Source organism: Schistocerca gregaria, unplaced genomic scaffold (assembly GCF_023897955.1).
Source record: "Schistocerca gregaria isolate iqSchGreg1 unplaced genomic scaffold, iqSchGreg1.2 ptg000333l, whole genome shotgun sequence".
Lineage (NCBI taxonomy): Eukaryota > Metazoa > Arthropoda > Insecta > Orthoptera > Acrididae > Schistocerca > Schistocerca gregaria.
Genome location: NW_026061799.1, coordinates 7,836,075 through 7,852,455, shown reverse-complemented (window position 1 = coordinate 7,852,455; position 16,381 = coordinate 7,836,075).

Sequence of the window (16,381 nt, the reverse complement as noted above, 5' to 3'; positions counted from 1 at the left end):
AGACTGTTTGAGAAATTACTTTTACGTAGGAAAGTGCGTATGGTGACTGTTGTATTCAATACCGATGCAATTTCTGTGTTTCATCAACACCCTGATAGTCCACAGGTAACAGATTGCTTCCAGATGTGCTTCGGAAACTACTACTGGTCTTCCAGGGAACGATCAAAGCGTAGACTGCCTGAGACATTACTCCCATGGAGGAAAGTGCGCATGGTTACCGTTGTATTCAATCCCGATGCAATTTCTGTGTTTCATCAACAGTCTGATAGTCCACAGATTACAGAATGACTCCAGATGTGCATCGGAAACTACTACTGGTCTTCCAGGGAATGATCAAGGCGTAGACTGTTAGAGACATTACTTCCATGGAGGAAAGTGCGCATGGTGACTGTTGTATTCAATCCCGATGCAACTTCTGTGTTTCATCAAAACTCTGATATTACACAGATTACAGAATGCCTCCAGATTTGCATCGGTTACTACTACTGGTCTTACAGGGAACGATCAAAGCTTAGACTGTTTGAGACTTTACTCCCATGAAGGAAAGTGCGCATGGTGACTGTTGTATTCAATCCCAAGGCAATTTCTGTGTTTCAATCCACACTTTGAAGGTCCACAGATTACAGAATGATTCCAGATGTGCTTCGGAAACTACTACTGGTCTTCCAGGGAACGATCAAAGCGTAGTCTGTTTGAGACATTAATCCCATGGAGGAATGTGCGCATGGTGACTGTTGTATTCAATCCCGATGCAATTTCTGTGTTTCATCAACACTCTGATAGTCTACAGATTACAAAATGCCACCAGATGTGCATCGAAAACTACTACTGAACTCCCAGGAAACGATCAAAGCGTAGACTGTTTGAGACATTGCTTCCATATAGGAAAGTTCGCATGGTGACTGTTGTATTTAATCCGTATGCAATTTCTGTGCTTCATCAACATTGTGATAGTCCACAGATAACAGAATGCCTTCAGATGTGCTTTCGAAACTACTACTGGTCTTCCAGGGAACGATTAAAGCGTAGACCGTTTGAGACATTACTCTCGTGGAGGAAAGGTCGCATGGTGACTGTTGTATTCAACCCCGATGCAATTTTTATGTTTCATCAACACTCTGATAGTCCACAGATTACAGAATGCCACCAGATGTGCATCGGAAACAACTACTGGTCTTCCAGGGAACGATCAAAGCGTAGACTGTTTGAGACATTACTCCAATGGAGGAATGTGCGCATGGTGACAGTTGTATTCAATCCCGATGGAATTTCTGTGTTTCATCAACACGCTGATAGGCCACAGCTTACAGAATGAATCCAGATGTGCATCGGAAACTACTACTCGTCCTCCAGGGAACGAACAAAATGTAAACTCTTTGAGACATTACTCCCATGGAGGAAAGTGCGCATGGTGACTGTTGTATTCAATCCCGATGCATTTTCTGTGTTTCATCAACACTCTGATAGTCCACAAATTGCAGAATGCAACGAGATGTGCATCGGAAACTACTACTGGTCTTCCAGGGATCGATCAAAGCGTAGACTGTTTGATAATTAATCCCATGCAGGAAAGTGCGGATGGTGACTGTTGTATTCAATCCCGAAGCAATTTCTGTGTTTCATCAACACTCCGATAGTCCGCAGATTACAGAATGCCACCAGATGTGCATCGGAAACTACAACAGGTCTTCCAGGGAACGATCAAAGCGTAGACTGTTTGAGACATTACTCCCATGGAGGAAAGTGCGCATGGTGACTGTTGTATTCATTCCCGATGCATTTTCTGTGTTTCATCAATACTCTGATAGTCCACAGTTTACAGAATGGCGTAAAATATGCATCGGAAACTACTACTGGTCCTCCAGGGAACGATCAAATCGTAGACTGTTTGAGAAATACTCCCATGGAGGAAAGTGCGCATGCTGACTGTTGTATTCAATCCCGAGGCAATGTCTGTGTTTCATCAACACTCTGATAGTAAACAGATTACAGAAAGCCTCCAGATGTGCATCGGAAACTACTACTGGTCTTCCAGGGAACGATCAAAGCGAAGACTGTTTGAGACATTACTCCCATGGAGGAAACCGCGCATGGTGACTGTTTTATTCAATCCCGATGCAATTTCTGTGTTTCATCAACACTCTGATAGTCCACAGATTACAGAATGCCTCCAGATGTGCATCGCAAACAACTACTGGTCTTCCTGCGAACGATCAAAGCGTAGACTGTCTGAGACATTACTCCCATGGAGGAAAGTTTGCATGGTTACTGTTGTATTCAATCCCGATGGAATATCTGTGTTTCATCAACACTCTGATAGTCCACAGATTACAGAATGCCTCCAGATGTTCATCGGAATCTACTACAGGTCTTCCAGGGAACTATCAAACCGTAGACTGTTTGAGACATTACTTTTATGGAGGAATGTGCGCATGGTTATTGTTGTATTCAATCCCGATGCAATTTCTGTGTTTCATCAACACTCTAATAGTCCACAGATTACAGAATGCCTCCAGATGTGCATCGGAAACTACTACTCGTCTTCCAGGGAACGATCAATGTGTAAACTCTTTGAGACATTACTCCCATGGAGGAAAGGGCGCATGGTGAATGTTGTATTCAATCCCGATGCATTTTCTGTGTTTCATCAACACTCTGATAGTCCACAGATTACAGAATGCCACGAGATGTGCATCGGAAACTACTACTGTCTTCCAGGGAACGATCAAAGCGTAGACAGCTTGAGAATTACTCCCATGGAGGAAAGTGCACATGGTGTTTGTTGTATTCAATCCAGATGTAATTTCTGTGTTTCATCAACACTCTGATAGTCCACAGATTACAGAAAGCCTCCTGATGTGTAACGGAAACTACTGCTGCTCTTCCAGATAACGATCAAAGCGAAGACTGTTTGAGACATGACTCCCATGGAATAAAGTGCGCATGGTGACTGTTGTATTCAATCCCGATGCATTTTCTGTGTTTCATCAACATTCTGATAGTCTACAAATTACAGTATGCCACCAGATGTGCATCGGAAACTACTACTGGTCTTCCAGGGAACGATCAAAGCGTAGACTGTTTGAGACTTTAAACCTGTATAGGAATGTGCGCTTGGTGACTGTTGTATTCAATCCCGATGCAATTTCTGTGTTTCATCAACACTCTGATAGTCCTCAGATTACAGAATGCCACCAGATGTGCATCGGAAACTACTACTGGTCTTCCAGGGAACGATCAAACCGCAGACTGTTTGAGACATACCTCCCGTGGAGGAAAGTGCGCATTGTGACTGTTGTATTCCATCCCGATGCAATTTCTGTGTTTCATCAACACTCTGATAGTCCACAGATTACAGAATGCCTCCAGATGTGCATCGGAAACTACTACTGGTCTTCCAGGGAACGAACAAAGCGTAGACTGTTTGAGACATTACTCCCATGGAGGAAGATGCACATGGTGAGTGTCGTATTCAACAGTGATACAATTTCTGTGTTTTATCAACACTCTGATAGTCCACAGATTAAAGAATGCCTCCAGATGTGCATCGGAAACTACTACTGGTCTTCCAGGGAACGATCAAAGCGTAGACTGTTTCAGACATTACACCCATGGAGGAAATTGCGGATGGTGACTGTTTTATTCAATCCCGATGCAATTTCTGTGTTTCATCAAGTCTCTGATACTCCACAGATTACAGAATGCCTCCAGATGTGCATCGGAAACTACTACTGGGCTTCCAGGGAACGAATAAAGCGTAGACTGTTTGAGACATTGCTTTTATGGAAGAAACAGCCCATGGTGACTGTTGTATTCAATCCCGATGCAATTTCTGTGTTTCATCAAGACTCTGATAGTACACAGACTACAGAATGCCTCCAGATGTGCATCGGAAACTACTACTGGTCTTCCAGGAAACGATCAAAGCGTAGGCTGTTTGAGACATTACTTTTATGGAGGAATGTACGCATGGTGACTGTTGTATTCAATCCCGAAGCATTTTCTGTGTTTTATCAACACTCTGATAGTCCACAGATTACAGAATGCCACGAGATGTACTTCGGAAACTACTACTGGTCTACCCGGGAACGATCAAAGCGTAGACTGCTTGAGACATTACTCAGATGGATGAAAGTGCGCATGGTGACTGTTGTATTCAATCCCGATGCAATTTCTGTGTTTCATCAACACTCTGATAGTCCACAGATTACAGAATGCCACCAGATGTGCATAGGAAATACTACTGGTCTTCCAGGGAACGATCAATGCGTAGACTGCTTGAGAATTACTCCTATGGGGGAAAGTGCGCATTGTGACTGTTGTATTCAATCCCGAAGCAATTTCTGTGTTTCATCAACACTCTGATAGTCCACAGATTACAGAATTCCTCCAGATGTGCATCGGAAACTACTACTGGTCTTCCAGGGAACGATCAAAGCGTAGACTGTTTGAGACATTACTCAAATGGAGGAAGGTGCACATGGTGAGTGTTGTATTCAAACTCGATACAATTTCTATGTTTCATCAACACTCTGATAGTCCACAGATTACAGAATGCATCCAGATGTGCATCGGAAACTACTACTGGTCTTCCAGGGAACGATCAAATTGTAGACTGTTTGGGACATTACTCCTATGGAGGAAAGTGCGCATGGTGACTGATGTATTCAATTCCGATGCAATTTCTGTGTTGCATCAACACTCTGAAAGTCCACAGATTACAGAATGCCTCCAGATGTTAATCGGAAACTACTACTGGTCTTCCCTCTGAACGATCAAAGCGTAGACTGTTTCAGACATTACCCCCATGGAGGAAATTGCGGATGGTGACTGTTTTATTCAATCCCGATGTAATTTCTGTGTTTCATCAACCCTCTGATAGTCCACAGATTACAGAATGCCTCCAGATGTGCATCGGAAACTACTACTTGTCTTCCAGGGAACGAATAAAGCGTAGACCGTTTGAGACATTGCTTTTATGGAAGAAACAGCGCATGGTGACTGTTGTATGCAATCCCGATGGAATTTCTGTGTTTCATCAACACTCTGATAGTCCACAGATTACAGAATGCCTCCAGATGTGCATCGGAAAGTAATACTGGTCTTTCCGGGAACGATCAAAGCGTAGACTGCTTGAGACATTACTCCCATGGAGGAAAGTGAGCATGGTGACTGTTTTATTCAATCCCGAGGCAATTACTGTGTTTCATCAACACTCTGATAGTCTAGACATTACAGAATGCCACCAGAAGTGCATCGGAAACTACTACTGGTCTTCCAGGGAACAATCAAAGCGTAGATTGTTTGAGAAATTACTCCCTGGGAGGGAAGTGCGCATGGTGACTGTTGTATTCAATCCCGATGCATTTTATGTGTTTCATCAACACTCTGATACTCCACAGATTACAGAAAGCCTTCAGATGTTCATCGGAAACTACTACTGGTCTTCCAGGGAACGATCAAAATGTTGACTGTTTGGGACATTACTCCCATGGAGGAAAGTGCGCATGGTGACTGTTGTATTCAATCCCGATGCAATTTCTGTGTTTCATCAACACTCTGATAGTCTACAGATCACAAAATGCCAATAGATATGCATCGGAAACAACTACTGGTTTCCCAGGAAACGATCAAAGCGTAGACTGTTTGAGACATGGCTCCCATGGAGAAAAGTGCGCATGGTGACTGTTGTATTCAATCCCGATGCAATTTCTGTGTTTCATCAACATTGTGATAGTCCACAGATAACAGAATGCCTTCAGATGTGCTTTCGAAACTAATACTGGTCTTCCAGGGAACGATAAAAGCGTAGACTGTTTGAGAAATTACTTTTACGTAGGAAAGTGCGTGTGGTGACTGTTGTATTCAATACCGATGCAATTTCTGTGTTTCATCAACACCCTGATAGTCCACAGGTAACAGATTGCTTCCAGATGTGCTTCGGAAACTACTACTGGTCTTCCAGGGAACGATCAAAGCGTAGACTGCCTGAGACATTACTCCCATGGAGGAAAGTGCGCATGGTTACCGTTGTATTCAATCCCGATGCAATTTCTGTGTTTCATCAACAGTCTGATAGTCCACAGATTACAGAATGACTCCAGATGTGCATCGGAATCTACTACTGGTCTTCCAGGGAATGATCAAGGCGTAGACTGTTAGAGACATTACTTCCATGGAGGAAAGTGCGCATGGTGACTGTTGTATTCAATCCCGATGCAACTTCTGTGTTTCATCAAAACTCTGATATTACACAGATTACAGAATGCCTCCAGATTTGCATCGGTTACTACTACTGGTCTTACAGGGAACGATCAAAGCTTAGACTGTTTGAGACTTTACTCCCATGAAGGAAAGTGCGCATGGTGACTGTTGTATTCAATCCCAAGGCAATTTCTGTGTTTCAATCCACACTTTGAAGGTCCACAGATTACAGAATGATTCCAGATGTGGTTCGGAAACTACTACTGGTCTTCCAGGGAACGATCAAAGCGTAGTCTGTTTGAGACATTACTCCCATGGAGGAATGTGCGCATGGTGACTGTTGTATTCAATCCCGATGCAATTTCTGTGTTTCATCAACACTCTGATAGTCTACAGATTACAAAATGCCACCAGATGTGCATCGAAAACTACTACTGAACTCCCAGGAAACGATCAAAGCGTAGACTGTTTGAGACATTGCTTCCATATAGGAAAGTCCGCATGGTGACTGTTGTATTCAATCCGTATGCAATTTCTGTGCTTCATCAACATTGTGATAGTCCACAGATAACAGAATGCCTTCAGATGTGCTTTCGAAACTACTACTGGTCTTCCAGGGAACGATTAAAGCGTAGACTGTTTGAGACATACCTCCCGTGGAGGAAAGTGCGCATGGTGACTGTTGTATTCATTCCCGATGCATTTTCTGTGTTTCATCAATACTCTGATAGTCCACAGTTTACAGAATGGCGTAAAATATGCATCGGAAACGACTACTGGTCCTCCAGGGAACGATCAAATCGTAGACTGTTTGAGAATTACTCCCATGGAGGAAAGTGCGCATGCTGACTGTTGTATTCAATCCCGAGGCAATGTCTGTGTTTCATCAACACTCTGATAGTAAACAGATTACAGAAAGCCTCCAGATGTGCATCGGAAACTACTACTGGTCTTCCAGGGAACGATCAAAGCGAAGACTGTTTGAGACATTACTCCCATGGAGGAAACTGCGCATGGTGACTGTTTTATTCAATCCCGATGCAATTTCTGTGTTTCATCAACACTCTGATAGTCCACAGATTACAGAATGCCTCCAGATGTGCATCGCAAACAACTACTGGTCTTCCTGCGAACGATCAAAGCGTAGACTGTTTGAGACATTACTCCCATGGAGGAAAGTTTGCATGGTTACTGTTGTATTCAATCCCGATGGAATATCTGTGTTTCATCAACACTCTGATAGTCCACAGATTACAGAATGCCTCCAGATGTTCATCGGAATCTACTACAGGTCTTCCAGGGAACGATCAAAGCGTAGACTGTTTGAGACATTACTTTTATGGAGGAATGTGCGCATGGTGATTGTTGTATTCAATCCCGATGCAATTTCTGTGTTTCATCAACACTCTAATAGTCCACAGATTACAGAATGCCTCCAGATGTGCATCGGAAACTACTACTCGTCTTCCAGGGAACGATCAATGTGTAAACTCTTTGAGACATTACTCCCATGGAGGAAAGTGCGCATGGTGAATGTTGTATTCAATCCCGATGCATTTTCTGTGTTTCATCAACACTCTGATAGTCCACAGATTACAGAATGCCACGAGATGTGCATCGGAAACTACTACTGTCTTCCAGGGAGCGATCAAAGCGTAGACAGCTTGAGAATTACTCCCATGGAGGAAAGTGCACATGGTGACTGTTGTATTCAATCCAGATGTAATTTCTGTGTTTCATCAACACTCTGATAGTCCACAGATTACAGAAAGCCTCCTGATGTGTAACGGAAACTACTGCTGCTCTTCCAGATAACGATCAAAGGGAAGACTGTTTGAGACATGCCTCCCATGGAATAAAGTGCGCATGGTGACTGTTGTATTCAATCCCGATGCATTTTCTGTGTTTCATCAACATTCTGATAGTCTACAAATTACAGTATGCCACCAGATGTGCATCGGAAACTACTACTGGTCTTCCAGGGAACGATCAAAGCGTAGACTGTTTGAGACTTTAAACCTGTATAGGAATGTGCGCTTGGTGACTGTTGTATTCAATCCCGATGCAATTTCTGTGTTTCATCAACACTGTGATAGTGAACAGATTACAGAATGCCTAAAGATGTTCATCGGAAACTACTACTGGTCTTCCAGGGAACGATCAAATCGTAGACTGTTTGAGACATTACTACCGTTGAGGAAAGTGCGCATGGTGACTATTGTATTCAATCCCGATGCAATTTCTGTGTTTCATCAACACTCTGATAGTCCTCAGATTACAGAATGCCACCAGATGTGCATCGGAAACTACTACTGGTCTTCCAGGGAACGATCAAACCGCAGACTGTTTGAGACATACCTCCCGTGGAGGAAAGTGCGCATTGTGACTGTTGTATTCCATCCCGATGCAATTTCTGTGTTTCATCAACACTCTGATAGTCCACAGATTACAGAATGCCTCCAGATGTTAATCGGAAACTACTACTGGTCTTCCCTGGGAACGATCAAAGCGTAGACTGTTTCAGACATTACGTCCATGGAGGAAATTGCGGATGGTGACTGTTTTATTCAATCCCGATGTAATTTCTGTGTTTCATCAACCCTCTGATAGTCCACAGATTACAGAATGCCTCCAGATCTGCATCGGAAACTACTACTTGTCTTCCAGGGAACGAATAAAGCGTAGACCGTTTGAGACATTGCTTTTATGGAAGAAACAGCGCATGGTGACTGTTGTATGCAATCCCGATGGAATTTCTGTGTTTCGTCAACACTCTGATAGTCCACAGATTACAGAATGCCTCCAGATGTGCATCGGAAAGTAATACTGGTCTTTCCGGGAACGATCAAAGCGTAGACTGCTTGAGACATTACTCCCATGGAGGAAAGTGAGCATGGTGACTGTTTTATTCAATCCCGAGGCAATTACTGTGTTTCATCAACACTCTGATAGTCTAGACATTACAGAATGCCACCAGAAGTGCATCGGAAACTACTACTGGTCTTCCAGGGAACAATCAAAGCGTAGATTGTTTGAGAAATTACTCCCTGGGAGGGAAGTGCGCATGGTGACTGTTGTATTCAATCCCGATGCATTTTCTGTGTTTCATCAACACTCTGATACTCCACAGATTACAGAAAACCTCCAGATGTTCATCGGAAACTACTACTGGTCTTCCAGGGAACGATCAAAACGTAGACTGTTTGGGACATTACTCCCATGGAGGAAAGTGCGCATGGTGACTGTTGTATTCAATCCCGAAGCAATTTCTGTGTATCATCAACACTCTGATAGTCCACAGATTACAGAATGCCTCCAGATGTGCATTGGAAACTACTACTGGTCTTCCAGGGAACGATCAAAGTGTAGACTGTTTGAGACATTACTCAAATGGAGGAAGGGGCACATGGTGAGTGTTGTATTCAATCCCGATACAATTTCTGTGTTTCATCAACACTCTGATAGTCCACAGATTACAGAATGCATCCAGATGTGCATCGGAAACTACTACTGGTCTTCCAGGGAACGATCAAAGCGTAGACTGTTTGGGACATTACTCCCATGGAGGAAAGTGCGCATGGTGACTGTTGTATTCAATCCCGATGCAATTTGTGTGTTGCATCAACACTCTGATAGTCCACAGATTACAGAATGACTCCAGATTGTAATCGGAAACTACTACTGGGCTTCCTGGGAGCGATCAAAGCGTAGACTGTTTCAGACATTACACCAATGGAGGAAAGTGCGGATGGTGACTGTTTTATTCAATCCCGATGCAATGTCTGTGTTTCATCAACACTCTGATAGTGAACAGATTACAGAATGCCTAAAGATGTTCATCGGAAACTACTACAGGTCTTCTAGGGAACGATCAAATCGTTGACTGTTTGAGACATTACTACCGTTGAGGAAAGTGCGCATGGTGACTGTTGTATTCAATCCCGATGCAATTTCTGTGTTTCATCAACACTCTGATAGTTCACAGATTACAGAATGCCACCAAATGTGCATCGGAAACTACTACTGGTCTTCCAGGGAACGATCAAACCGCAGACTGTTTGAGACATACCTCCCGTGGAGGAAAGAGCGCATGGTGACTGTTGTATTCAATCCCGATGCAATTTCTGAGTTTCATCAATACTCTGATAGTCCATAGATTTCTGAATGCCACCAGATGTGCATAGGAAATACTACTGGTCTTCCAGGGAACGATCAGTGCTTAGACTGCTTGAGAATTACTCCTATGGAGGAAAGTGCGCATTGTGACTGTTGTATTCAATCCCGATGCAATGTCTGTGTTTCATCAACACTCTGATAGTCCACAGATTACAGAATGCCTCCAGATGTGCATCGGAAACTACTACTGGTCTTCCAGGGAACGAACAAAGCGTAGACTGTTTGAGACATTACTCAAATGGAGGAAGATGCACATGGTGAGTGTCGTATTCAACAGTGATACAATTTCTGTGTTTTATCAACACTCTGATAGTCCACAGATTAAAGAATGCCTCCAGATGTGCATCGGAAACTACTACTGGTCTTCCAGGGAACGATCAAAGCGTAGACTGTTTCAGACATTACACCCATGGAGGAAATTGCGGATGGTGACTGTTTTATTCAATCCCGATGCAATTTCTGTGTTTCATCAAGTCTCTGATACTCCACAGATTACAGAAAGCCTCCAGATGTTCATCGGAAGCTACTGCTGGTCTTCCAGGGAACGATCAAAACGTAGACTTTTTGGGACATTACTCCCATGGAGGAAAGTGCGCATGGTGACTGTTGTATTCAATCCCGAAGCAATTTCTGTGTTTCATCAACACTCTGATAGTCCACAGATTACAGAATGCCTCCAGATGTGCATTGGAAACTACTACTGGTCTTCCAGGGATTGATCAAAGCGTAGACTGTTTGAGACATTACTCAAATGGAGGAAGGTGCACATAGTGAGTGTTGTATTCAATCCCGATACAATTTCTGTGTTTCATCAACACTCTGATAGTCCACAGATTACAGAATGCATCCAGATGTGCATCGGAAACTACTACTGGTCTTCCAGGGAACGATCAAAGCGTAGACTGTTTGGGACATTACTCCCATGGAGGAAAGTGCGCATGGTGACTGTTGTATTCAATCCCGATGCAATTTCTGTGTTGCATCAACACTCTGATAGTCCACAGATTACAGAATGACTCCAGATGTTAATCGGAAACTACTACTGGTCTTCCTGGGAACGATCAAAGCGTAGACTGTTTCAGACATTACACCCATGGAGGAAAGTGCGGATGGTGACTGTTTTATTCAATCCCGATGCAATTTCTGTGTTTCATCAACACTCTGATAGTCCACAGATTACAGAATGCGTCCAGATGTGCTTCGGAAACTACTACTGGTCTTCCAGGGAACGATCAAAGCGTAGACTGCCTGAGACATTACTCCCATGGAGGAAAGTGCGCATGGTTACCGTTGTATTCAATCCCGATGCAATTTCTGTGTTTCATCAACAGTCTGATAGTCCACAGATTACAGAATGACTCCAGATGTGCATCGGAATCTACTACTGGTCTTCCAGGGAATGATCAAGGCGTAGACTGTTAGAGACATTACTTCCATGGAGGAAAGTGCGCATGGTGACTGTTGTATTCAATCCCGATGCAACTTCTGTGTTTCATCAAAACTCTGATATTACACAGATTACAGAATGCCTCCAGATTTGCATCGGTTACTACTACTGGTCTTACAGGGAACGATCAAAGCTTAGACTGTTTGAGACTTTACTCCCATGAAGGAAAGTGCGCATGGTGACTGTTGTATTCAATCCCAAGGCAATTTCTGTGTTTCAATCCACACTTTGAAGGTCCACAGATTACAGAATGATTCCAGATGTGGTTCGGAAACTACTACTGGTCTTCCAGGGAACGATCAAAGCGTAGTCTGTTTGAGACATTACTCCCATGGAGGAATGTGCGCATGGTGACTGTTGTATTCAATCCCGATGCAATTTCTGTGTTTCATCAACACTCTGATAGTCTACAGATTACAAAATGCCACCAGATGTGCATCGAAAACTACTACTGAACTCCCAGGAAACGATCAAAGCGTAGACTGTTTGAGACATTGCTTCCATATAGGAAAGTCCGCATGGTGACTGTTGTATTCAATCCGTATGCAATTTCTGTGCTTCATCAACATTGTGATAGTCCACAGATAACAGAATGCCTTCAGATGTGCTTTCGAAACTACTACTGGTCTTCCAGGGAACGATTAAAGCGTAGACTGTTTGAGACATACCTCCCGTGGAGGAAAGTGCGCATGGTGACTGTTGTATTCATTCCCGATGCATTTTCTGTGTTTCATCAATACTCTGATAGTCCACAGTTTACAGAATGGCGTAAAATATGCATCGGAAACTACTACTGGTCCTCCAGGGAACGATCAAATCGTAGACTGTTTGAGAATTACTCCCATGGAGGAAAGTGCGCATGCTGACTGTTGTATTCAATCCCGAGGCAATGTCTGTGTTTCATCAACACTCTGATAGTAAACAGATTACAGAAAGCCTCCAGATGTGCATCGGAAACTACTACTGGTCTTCCAGGGAACGATCAAAGCGAAGACTGTTTGAGACATTACTCCCATGGAGGAAACTGCGCATGGTGACTGTTTTATTCAATCCCGATGCAATTTCTGTGTTTCATCAACACTCTGATAGTCCACAGATTACAGAATGCCTCCAGATGTGCATCGCAAACAACTACTGGTCTTCCTGCGAACGATCAAAGCGTAGACTGTTTGAGACATTACTCCCATGGAGGAAAGTTTGCATGGTTACTGTTGTATTCAATCCCGATGGAATATCTGTGTTTCATCAACACTCTGATAGTCCACAGATTACAGAATGCCTCCAGATGTTCATCGGAATCTACTACAGGTCTTCCAGGGAACGATCAAAGCGTAGACTGTTTGAGACATTACTTTTATGGAGGAATGTGCGCATGGTGATTGTTGTATTCAATCCCGATGCAATTTCTGTGTTTCATCAACACTCTAATAGTCCACAGATTACAGAATGCCTCCAGATGTGCATCGGAAACTACTACTCGTCTTCCAGGGAACGATCAATGTGTAAACTCTTTGAGACATTACTCCCATGGAGGAAAGTGCGCATGGTGAATGTTGTATTCAATCCCGATGCATTTTCTGTGTTTCATCAACACTCTGATAGTCCACAGATTACAGAATGCCACGAGATGTGCATCGGAAACTACTACTGTCTTCCAGGGAGCGATCAAAGCGTAGACAGCTTGAGAATTACTCCCATGGAGGAAAGTGCACATGGTGACTGTTGTATTCAATCCAGATGTAATTTCTGTGTTTCATCAACACTCTGATAGTCCACAGATTACAGAAAGCCTCCTGATGTGTAACGGAAACTACTGCTGCTCTTCCAGATAACGATCAAAGGGAAGACTGTTTGAGACATGCCTCCCATGGAATAAAGTGCGCATGGTGACTGTTGTATTCAATCCCGATGCATTTTCTGTGTTTCATCAACATTCTGATAGTCTACAAATTACAGTATGCCACCAGATGTGCATCGGAAACTACTACTGGTCTTCCAGGGAACGATCAAAGCGTAGACTGTTTGAGACTTTAAACCTGTATAGGAATGTGCGCTTGGTGACTGTTGTATTCAATCCCGATGCAATTTCTGTGTTTCATCAACACTGTGATAGTGAACAGATTACAGAATGCCTAAAGATGTTCATCGGAAACTACTACTGGTCTTCCAGGGAACGATCAAATCGTAGACTGTTTGAGACATTACTACCGTTGAGGAAAGTGCGCATGGTGACTATTGTATTCAATCCCGATGCAATTTCTGTGTTTCATCAACACTCTGATAGTCCTCAGATTACAGAATGCCACCAGATGTGCATCGGAAACTACTACTGGTCTTCCAGGGAACGATCAAACCGCAGACTGTTTGAGACATACCTCCCGTGGAGGAAAGTGCGCATTGTGACTGTTGTATTCCATCCCGATGCAATTTCTGTGTTTCATCAACACTCTGATAGTCCACAGATTACAGAATGCCTCCAGATGTTAATCGGAAACTACTACTGGTCTTCCCTGGGAACGATCAAAGCGTAGACTGTTTCAGACATTACGTCCATGGAGGAAATTGCGGATGGTGACTGTTTTATTCAATCCCGATGTAATTTCTGTGTTTCATCAACCCTCTGATAGTCCACAGATTACAGAATGCCTCCAGATCTGCATCGGAAACTACTACTTGTCTTCCAGGGAACGAATAAAGCGTAGACCGTTTGAGACATTGCTTTTATGGAAGAAACAGCGCATGGTGACTGTTGTATGCAATCCCGATGGAATTTCTGTGTTTCATCAACACTCTGATAGTCCACAGATTACAGAATGCCTCCAGATGTGCATCGGAAAGTAATACTGGTCTTTCCGGGAACGATCAAAGCGTAGACTGCTTGAGACATTACTCCCATGGAGGAAAGTGAGCATGGTGACTGTTTTATTCAATCCCGAGGCAATTACTGTGTTTCATCAACACTCTGATAGTCTAGACATTACAGAATGCCACCAGAAGTGCATCGGAAACTACTACTGGTCTTCCAGGGAACAATCAAAGCGTAGATTGTTTGAGAAATTACTCCCTGGGAGGGAAGTGCGCATGGTGACTGTTGTATTCAATCCCGATGCATTTTCTGTGTTTCATCAACACTCTGATACTCCACAGATTACAGAAAACCTCCAGATGTTCATCGGAAACTACTACTGGTCTTCCAGGGAACGATCAAAACGTAGACTGTTTGGGACATTACTCCCATGGAGGAAAGTGCGCATGGTGACTGTTGTATTCAATCCCGAAGCAATTTCTGTGTATCATCAACACTCTGATAGTCCACAGATTACAGAATGCCTCCAGATGTGCATTGGAAACTACTACTGGTCTTCCAGGGAACGATCAAAGCGTAGACTGTTTGAGACATTACTCAAATGGAGGAAGGGGCACATGGTGAGTGTTGTATTCAATCCCGATACAATTTCTGTGTTTCATCAACACTCTGATAGTCCACAGATTACAGAATGCATCCAGATGTGCATCGGAAACTACTACTGGTCTTCCAGGGAACGATCAAAGCGTAGACTGTTTGGGACATTACTCCCATGGAGGAAAGTGCGCATGGTGACTGTTGTATTCAATCCCGATGCAATTTGTGTGTTGCATCAACACTCTGATAGTCCACAGATTACAGAATGACTCCAGATTGTAATCGGAAACTACTACTGGGCTTCCTGGGAGCGATCAAAGCGTAGACTGTTTCAGACATTACACCAATGGAGGAAAGTGCGGATGGTGACTGTTTTATTCAATCCCGATGCAATGTCTGTGTTTCATCAACACTCTGATAGTGAACAGATTACAGAATGCCTAAAGATGTTCATCGGAAACTACTACAGGTCTTCTAGGGAACGATCAAATCGTTGACTGTTTGAGACATTACTACCGTTGAGGAAAGTGCGCATGGTGACTGTTGTATTCAATCCCGATGCAATTTCTGTGTTTCATCAACACTCTGATAGTTCACAGATTACAGAATGCCACCAAATGTGCATCGGAAACTACTACTGGTCTTCCAGGGAACGATCAAACCGCAGACTGTTTGAGACATACCTCCCGTGGAGGAAAGAGCGCATGGTGACTGTTGTATTCAATCCCGATGCAATTTCTGAGTTTCATCAATACTCTGATAGTCCATAGATTTCTGAATGCCACCAGATGTGCATAGGAAATACTACTGGTCTTCCAGGGAACGATCAGTGCTTAGACTGCTTGAGAATTACTCCTATGGAGGAAAGTGCGCATTGTGACTGTTGTATTCAATCCCGATGCAATGTCTGTGTTTCATCAACACTCTGATAGTCCACAGATTACAGAATGCCTCCAGATGTGCATCGGAAACTACTACTGGTCTTCCAGGGAACGAACAAAGCGTAGACTGTTTGAGACATTACTCAAATGGAGGAAGATGCACATGGTGAGTGTCGTATTCAACAGTGATACAATTTCTGTGTTTTATCAACACTCTGATAGTCCACAGATTAAAGAATGCCTCCAGATGTGCATCGGAAACTACTACTG